This window comes from Dipteris shenzhenensis, chromosome 25 (assembly GCF_047967505.1).
Source record: "Dipteris shenzhenensis isolate YYH24624 ecotype China chromosome 25, Dip_SZ_1.0, whole genome shotgun sequence".
In the NCBI taxonomy this organism is placed as follows: Eukaryota; Viridiplantae; Streptophyta; class Polypodiopsida; order Gleicheniales; family Dipteridaceae; genus Dipteris; species Dipteris shenzhenensis.
Window position 1 is genome coordinate 16137829 of NC_141620.1, and position 8977 is coordinate 16146805.

The 8977-nt window shown below is 42.4% G+C and overlaps 1 pseudogene across 1 annotated transcript; it reads right to left on the reverse strand.

The window, feature by feature from the left end:
• Positions 1–644: 644 nt before the first annotated feature.
• Positions 645–4313, reverse strand: LOC147885513 (pentatricopeptide repeat-containing protein At2g33680 pseudogene; annotated as a pseudogene). The gene is made up of 2 exons (XR_015543473.1): positions 734–4313; positions 645–676 (listed from the first exon to the last, which is right to left on the reverse strand). The product of XR_015543473.1 is annotated as a pentatricopeptide repeat-containing protein At2g33680 pseudogene (transcript).
• Positions 4314–8977: the final 4664 nt, after the last annotated feature.

Consider the following 8977-nt stretch of genomic DNA (forward strand, 5'->3'; position numbering starts at 1 on the left):
TTATTGTAGGCATACGCGTTCATGTGTATTATGTGCAAATGTATGCAATGAAATGGTCTATCCAGTATGCAAATGATGTACGTGCTTGTTTGTTGGGGTTGTTAAGGTTGCTCTATATATGGTCTAAATGAGAGTCGTAAGTTATTGGTTCTTTGTTGAAATGAAAGTAGTCCCTCATGGTTTGTAGATTTGTTGATAGTGGTGTTCTTTGAGAGGTATCTATGCTCAAGTCACCAGTACAGACTTGCTTTCAACAAGGTTGCATAATCACTAAGTTCCCATTTAGAGAGAATGTAAAGTAGCTCGGATACGTATTACAAAATTTTTTCCCAATAGCTTGTAGAAGGGAAACAAAAGGTGTAAATTGGAAGAAAATGAAAAGAGAAAAATGTAAGTGAAGGCGAATCAATAAGGGGAAAGGTACATGAGTGAAAAAAGAGGAGAGAAAAGAGGTGAAAGAGGGGATAAACCATTAGATATGAGTGGGACATGGCCATTTTAGCAAGAGATCTTCATTTAAATAGTATCACACTCCTTTAATAAAGGTGGTGTCATACACACTAAATGACAAAATCATGTAAGGCCAAAAACTTGATCCACACAAAGTGACAAATTCATTTAGGAGCTCCAAAGAGAGAGAAAAACCTGAACCTAACCTCATAACAATGGCCTAACCCTAGTCAACTTGACCAAATGCATTGCAAAAAGTGGGATGGACCTGATTAGCACAAACTAATCAAGTTTAACTAAATAAACTAGTCAACTTGACCAAATGCATTGCAAAAAGTGGGATGGACCTGATTAGCACAAACTAATCCAGTTTAACCCTCAGACCCTTGCAGGGCCAAAAAGTGAGAAGAGAAGCTACAACCATAAGAGCTAGAAGAAGAGACAATATTGAGTCAGCACAGCCATCTGCACATCGTCTCCAGCAGCCACAGTCGATGCAACAGTCCCAACAGCCCATGCAGCTGCAGCAGCAACAGTCACAGCAGTCTTTTGACTGGAAGGGGACTTGGTCTTTCAGGTGCTGCTGCTTAGCAATGACACATGCAAAGATTGATCCTGTTGCTCCTTTGCTTCTTGTGCTGCTTGGATGCGCTCTTCTTTCACCTCCTGTGCAACTTCATTTGCTCTTTGTGCTGCTTGGAGACATTCTTCTCTGGCCTCCTAGGCAACTTCATTCGCTCCTTGGTCTGCTTAAAGACGTTCTTCCCTCAACTCCTGAATTTATTTGCATAGTGGTCGACCAACTCCAAGGCCCCTTGAACTGGCTAAGAACTGGGCAACAAAACAGTCCATGTATTGGGGTGGCAAGAATCGGGCTCGGATGTCCTTGATGAAAACTGCTGATGAGCTCTGCCCAAACACAGGGAGCTGTCTCTAGTACATCATTGTATGCAACTTGTGCCACCAAGTGATTGCTTTTCCCGTCAAGTGCATGGAAGCTAAGAACTTCTGTTGTCCTGCATCTATAAAATGGAAAAATAGTTCTCGAAGTGGTTGACCCAAGACGAGAACTAGCGGCTCAGTCTTTCCATTGAAGTTGAGCTTCCCTGGAAAAAAAGACCTGGCCGGAGGAGGAATTGGTCTGTCAGGCACTGCTGCTTTGGTCTAGAGCAATGACAAAGCAAAGTTCAATCCCATTTGTCCTTCACTTCTTGTGCTGCCTGCGTGCGCTCTTCTTTGGTCTCCTAGGCAGCTCTTTCGCTTCTTGGTATGCTCGGAGACGTTCTTCGCCCCAACTCCTGAAGTTTTAAAAAGCAAGTGAAGAGATTCTGCTGAGCCTGCATCTGCATCATGGCAACCATGTCTAAACGAGATACCTACGCCTCTTGTGGGGAGGTACTGTTTGTGGCAGTATTGGTTGCCGGGCATCTGCCTGGCTTGAATCTGCCTCTTTTTCCATGCCAAGGTCGGAGTAGTCTCTAAGACTCATGGTCATCTTGCCAGAGTGGATTGTCACCATGCACTGGCTGTGCCATCTAGATCTTTGGGACATCCCACCGAGAAGAATGGAGGGAGGGAAGTCATGGAGAGACTACCTGATGAAGAAGACACGTTGGGTGTCCTACTTCCATTTCTTATGTTGGGGCCTGACAATCACCAGTAACACCCCTTTGTATAACTGTTTGTCTTTATCATTAAAGAGGGGCATGTCTGAGTCCCACTGAAGGGCTATGCTGAAGCTATGAGACTGAAGGCTGAGACTATGGCTGAGGCTATGCTGTAGAGGCTATATGGGAGAACTCTCCCCATGAGAGAAGGGGTCCTGTAGAGGCTAGAGTGTCTGCTGATGAAAAGACTGCTGACTCACGGACACAACAGAAACTTCCTCAAAGACAGAACATAGAAATAGATCAGAGTCTCCTAATGATCGCCTTCAGATCTTGGTGACGTTATGAAACTTGAACCACCATGTCACAAAATTGCCAGCACACAAGATTGCAGCAGATCCTTGATGAGTAAAGGAGCTTGAAACTCTTCTCCAATCTCATGTCAAGAATGTGCATAAGCCAGTTTCTTCACAATAGTCAAACAAGGTAACTTTATCCCCCTCTGTTACTGAATGTAAAACTGAATCCAAACACGGCACATAGCCTTTCTTTTTCAATAATACACTTACTTGTCTCAGCTTTGCATACATATAGTCACTTTGTGAGTTGCATTTGTCTCCCACTATGAAATCATACACCGTATTAAAAATCTCAATGTGGGCCTTCCCTGGCTTCTTCCATGCATCCACACCTGTTCTCAACTCTTCTAAATTAAACGCAGCTTCATACATGCAAGAGTCAGTATAGATATCTGACATAAGCTTATAACCAGAAGAATCTCTGCAATCTACTGCAACAACACTTTCAAAGCAACGTTTTCCTAGCTCCACGTCACCATGTGTTCTGCAGTGACTGAGCAAAGTCTTCCACCCCACAACATGGATGCCAACATATGGTATACTTTCAAGTATTTTCTCTGCCTCCTTCAAATGTCCTGCACGGCCAAAGAGATCAACCATGCAGTAATAATGTTCAACTGTGGGTATTATGCCATGTTCTTCTCTCATTGACCTGAAAAGATGAGAGCCTTGATCCAGCAGGCAGGCACGACTACATGCAGAGAGAAGACAAAGAAAAGACACATCAACAGGTTTAAAACCTTGATTTTGCATGTGCTCAAAACATTGCAAGGCTGACATAAAGCTGCCATGCTGGGCATATCCTGCAACCATTGCAGTCCATGTTATCACATCTCGTTTTTCCATTTTGTCAAACACTTCACAAGCATCCTCAAGGCTCCCACATTTGGCGTACATGTCAATCAGAGTATTACCAACAAACACATCCAGCTCAAAACCATTTTTGGTAAAGTGAGAATGGTTCAGCCTGCCTTCATCTAGAGCTGCTAAACTAGAGCATGCTTTCAGGCTGCTGACAAACGTAACATTGTTTGGTTTGATACCCTGCTGTAGCATTTTCTGAAAAAGTTGAAGAGAATCCTGACCATGCCCATTCTGAGCATATCCTGTAATAATTGAATTCCATGAAACCAAATCCTGCTTTGACAATTTATCAAACACTCTGCGTGCATCCTCAAGGCACTCACATTTGGCATACATGTCAATGAGTGTGCTGTGAACAAAAACATCTGAATCAAGACCACTTTCAGAGATGTGGGTATGAATCAATTTACCTTGATGTAGGTCCTGTAGAGCGGAACATGCTTTCAGTATCCCAATAAAGCTTACGGTGTCTGGGCAAACACCATCTTCTTGCATCTGATGAAAAAGTTCGAGAGCCTTCTGACCGTACCCATGCTGAGCGTAACCTACAATCAATGCATTCCATGTCACACCATTCCGCTCTTCCAGTCTCTCAAATACTCTTTGTGCATCCATGAGACTTCCACATTTCACATACATGTTGATGAGGGTGCTGCCAACAAACACATCAGACTCCAAACCCCTCTCGAGAATGTCAGCATGAATAATTCTAGCTTGAGATAGGGCCCCTGTACTGCCACATGCTTTAAGGATGGCAACAAAAATGTATTCATTTGGCTTTACATGTGACTGCTGCATCTGATTGTATAGTTGAATAGCCTGCTCAGCTCGTCCAAGATTGGCATGTGCTAAAATGATTGCATTCCATGTGAATGCAGTTGGTTCGGATAATTTGCTGAACACGTGGCTTGCAGCCAACAAACTTCCACATGATGCAAACATGCGGATCAGGTGGCTTCCCAAGAAAGCATTCACCTCAAATCCCCTTCTTGTAACATGACAATAAACCTCCCTCCCTGCCCGCAAATCTTTATTTCTGATGCAGCCTTGCAGAAGATAGTAGAACAAGGTAGTGGATACAGGAATCCTTTCCTGCTGCATATGGTCAAGCACTGTAAGTGCCTCATTAAGTTGCCCCCTCTCACACAATTTTCTCAGAGCTCCAGGCTCAAATGAGCCACTACAACTATCAAACCCCCTAACCTGTATAGCAAAACAAAAATCACAGATAAGTCGGCATTAGCGAGCTGAACGCTAGAAACCCAAGTTCTCACCCCCCTTGCAGAAACTTTGATACGGGATATTTTCCTAATCAGTTGACCAGAACATTGTGCATTATTATACATCTGATACAGTTCACACTTGGATCTCCATAGGACACACCGCTGTACCTTCCTTTAAAGCATCTGCCCAAGGAAGCATAGTAACCATTAACCAAAAAGCTCTCTTCATAAATCATGTCTGCAGCTTTGTAATTCTCAAATGTCTTTTTAAAATCCACCAATGTCGTGTAAGAAGCAACATTTAAGGTTAGCTAGGCTGTGCCTCTGGTAAGTGCCTGGCAAGGCCAAAGTTGCCACTGTGCATAGTCCCCTATACTAGTCCATAGCACTGCCTCCCGACCCCTCTGATCCTCTGACATATTACCATATCAAGGGAGAGGTCATCTGTGATATCCTAATGCAAGACCGGGGGCTCTGGATGGACTTCTACCACTCTCTCAGAACATATGGAGCGCCTAGAAGTGCTGCCATCAAGTGAGGTCAAGGCAACAGACCACAAAGGGGACTCTTTGAGTTCAAGAGAACTTTCCCTGCCAATGTGTTGATGGGTCCTTGTCTGCATGTAGTCCCTTAAGCCAGGCCTCTGCTACCTCTATTCCTGCTCGTTACGTCTCGAGCTAACCCTACTTACTTTGTACACAGCTTGGAGACGTTTTCACCTAGCCATAATGGGCATTAGTCAAGGTGAGTAACCATGGTGGTTAAGGACCAGAATCTACAGCAAGTCTACGCCCTGCTAAATATAGCTATAGGGATTTTTCAGTGGCCTATGCTTTGGCTATCAATCATTAATTGTGGTGCCTAGCCCATGGAATCACAGCACCCTCAGGCTGTGTCATAGTGGTATAGAAAACCATGGATCATTGTGGATCCTAGACTCCTCAGTGATAGCCCATGGAGTTGGACATCAGCACGACACCCTCAGGCTGTTCATGGTGGTATAGCAGGGGACCTTCAGCTCAGAGGTGAGGTGAGTTAGACGCCTGAATCCTTCCTTTGTCTAACCAGAGTGTGAACTCTTCTTCGAGTATCTACCAAAAATGGTTGGTAAATTTGAGGAGATTGAATTGGTATGCGAGCCAAATTCTCGAGAAGATGGAGTTTCCTTTCATATCAGGTGTAGTATATACGAATTTGATTTTGCTTGCAAAAGAAAATGAAGATCTAGCGTCTAGTTGTTGTAGATGTCGTTATCAAGACAATCATAAGTGGGATAGTTATCTATTCGAGTGATCCGTTGTCATGAAATGCATGTTACTCTCTCAACTAGCCTATTCAACTTGTATGTATATAAGTTTAAAGCTTGTGAACGGCAACCGAGTAGCACAATGAGTTGACAGCAGTCAGATATGTACATATAAGAATTGCACAGTAATGCTACGTCGTGCAACCGAGACGAAAATTTACTGTTTTCCTCGGGAAAATTCAAAACCTTCGATCTGGATACAATAATAATTTTACAACGACCTGATTTGCTATGATGCAAGTGAGATGCGTGGATTTGGAGTGTGAGTTACATCGATTGTTCAATTCCGCAACGCCCATTGGCATAATTTTCGCAGAAGCATGCTCACAACAGGAAGAAACTACGCTTACTAACCATCTTATGGGTTCTCTGTCTTTGGATTTTTCAAACTTCAGTATAAGAGGGGACTTTCCCTGGAATATGGCCAGCGGCCGGAGACTGCCAGCCGGATTCTAAGAACTTTTCACAAACACGCGCCGGACATTGGACCATCGGCCCTACATGTCCACAAAGAGGCGGCGGACAAACATATACATCTTTAAAATCAAGCAAATGAGAAGTGGTCAAGTGGTTATCATCTAGATCCTCTTGACCGCCCCTTAATCCAAGGCCGCCCAAAAAAAATTGAAAGCGGGCTACCCCACAAGAGGCGAAAGAATGGCTTGCTACTCGGGCATTTTGAGGCCCATAAGATTTTGACCTAATGCAACTACTAGTATTGGAGATCCTATCTATCTACCACTGTATAAAATATATCAACATATGTAACACCATTTGTGCATGGATGATGACCAGTCCAATAATCCATATACTTCAACACTCCCCATCATTGGATGGTCTCTATATCACAAAGAGACAGGAAGGATTTGAAATTCTCAAACTTCTCACAAGGCATGTCTTACTACTTGTCCTCAGAGAAACGATGATTTGGCTGAACAGTTCCTTCTTCCACCTGATGTCATATGAAATGGTAGTGGATGTCAATGTGCTTTGACCTCTCATGATCTTTTGGATTCTTTGCCAAGGATATGCCAAACCGGTTGTCATAAAATAACATGGTAACACCATCTTGGAATGCACCAAGATCCTCCAAGATCTTTCAAAGCCATATTACTTCACATGCACAACATGCAAGAGATATGTATTTAGCCTCTGCTGTAGACAATGCCATGGTGGCTTTCTTCTTTCTAGACCAAGTTACACAATGGGCATCCAACATAAATGCTTTTTCTAAAATAGACTTGTGTTTGGGCTTCCTCCCCAATTTGCATCACAGAACTTTTCAAGCTATGGTTCTGCATCTGGGTTCTCTTTTAGATATGTAGGCCTATGATTAGATGTCCCACTAAGGTATCTAAAAATTTGCTTCACTCCACTCCAATGGTGGATGAATGATTTTGCTGGCTCAACAGGTCGTGTCGATGCCATCAAGTAGATGAGCTTACCAACTACTTGTCAGTAAAGTGTAGGACCTAAAATTTTTGCACTCTACTACTTCAAGCATGTTGTGCTCAATCTCAATAGGTGTACTCAGAGGTATGGTATCCAACATTCCAAACAGCTCCAATATAGAGTCAATGTATCTTATTTGGCTCAAAAATATGCCTTCCTCTATTTGTGCTATCTCAATATCCAAAAGGTAATGGAAGAATATCAAATCATGCATTTCAAGTTGTTACAAAGATTGACCTTAACCTCCTTGATCAGTTTGTTGTTGTTGTTGCTTGCTATAATGCAATCATCCACATGAGTGCAATGATTGTGAGAGCATCCACATTTCTCTTTACATGCACTCCATGATCAAGCTCACTCCTTTTGAAGCCTTCTTATATGAAATACGTGTCAATCTTGTTGTACCAAGCTTTTTGCTTGATTTTTAGACCCATGTGTAACCAACGACAGTATTTCCTTTGAGTGATTCCACAAACTCTCAAAGTTCATTTTTAAGAATGCAATGATTATACACCTTTTCCATGGAATCAACCCATTCCTTGGATTCTACTACCTCTTGGAAGTTGACAGGCTCTTTGATCTATTCCTTGCAACACCTATAGGCTACTTGCACTCTTGAAGGCTTCATATCCTTGACATTAGGAAAAATCAGAGCTCATTTTGGGGCCTTTTAGCCTAGAAGGAAAATATCCCTTTGCCAACCAAACGAGGGCCAACGTAATGTTGGGAAAAATTTTTCAAAGGAGAAAAAAAGAAAGACCGCCAAGTTTGTATTCAATGAGGATACCTGTGCTACTTTATTATATCTGACAAGGTTTAGAATTTGGTGTTTTTAACTTCACCGGCGCATCTAAAAACCCCCAAAACGGCTTCAAAACCGTTGAAAGTGAACAATCGGAGGCCCAAAAAAGGCCAAAAGGGCCCCCAAAAAAAGTGTACAATATGATGTGATTTGACAGGTTGTGGATTGCGCATCTGAAAACCTCGGATTTAAAAACACTGAAAACGGACAACCAAAGGATCGAAAAAGGCCAAAAAGGCAAAAACAAAAGAGTACAACAGAATGTACAATAATGATTTCACAGGTTAGGCACCTAACCTATCAAATCGCATATTGTTCTACACTTTTTTTTGGGCCTCCGGTTGTCCATTTTCGAAGCTGTTTCAAGGGTTTTCGAGCGTGCCAGTGAGGTCAAAAACACCAAATTCTGTACCTTGTCAGATAAAATAAAGTAGCTCAGGTATCCTCATTGAATGCATGTCTTCCTAGAACACGTAGTTTGTCAGTTTGCTTTTTGATATTATCCATTTTTGAAGAAAAAAAAAGAGAAATATAGCAATTTCTCTCAGGGCCCCAAAATGAGCTCTCATTTTTCCTAATGGTCCTTTGCCTCATCTACTAGCTCCTTTGCCCACCTTGGCATCTGCTTGGATAATGTGGCTTCTTGGTCTTGACATGGACCATCAAATGAACTTTCTGCCTGAGAATTTGATGAATGTTTAGGAGATCCTCCCCCATTCCATAGACTACTCCTACACATGCTATGTAGCCTGTCATCAAATATTTCCATGGATTTCTATAAATGTGCATATGTAGCATTGTCAACCACTTGATTCTCTGCTCTTCCATATGATTTTGTATAACCATGATGGCAAGTAGATTGTTTTACTTTCTCATCATACACCATATCACAAGAAGCAAACATTTTGTGTGCT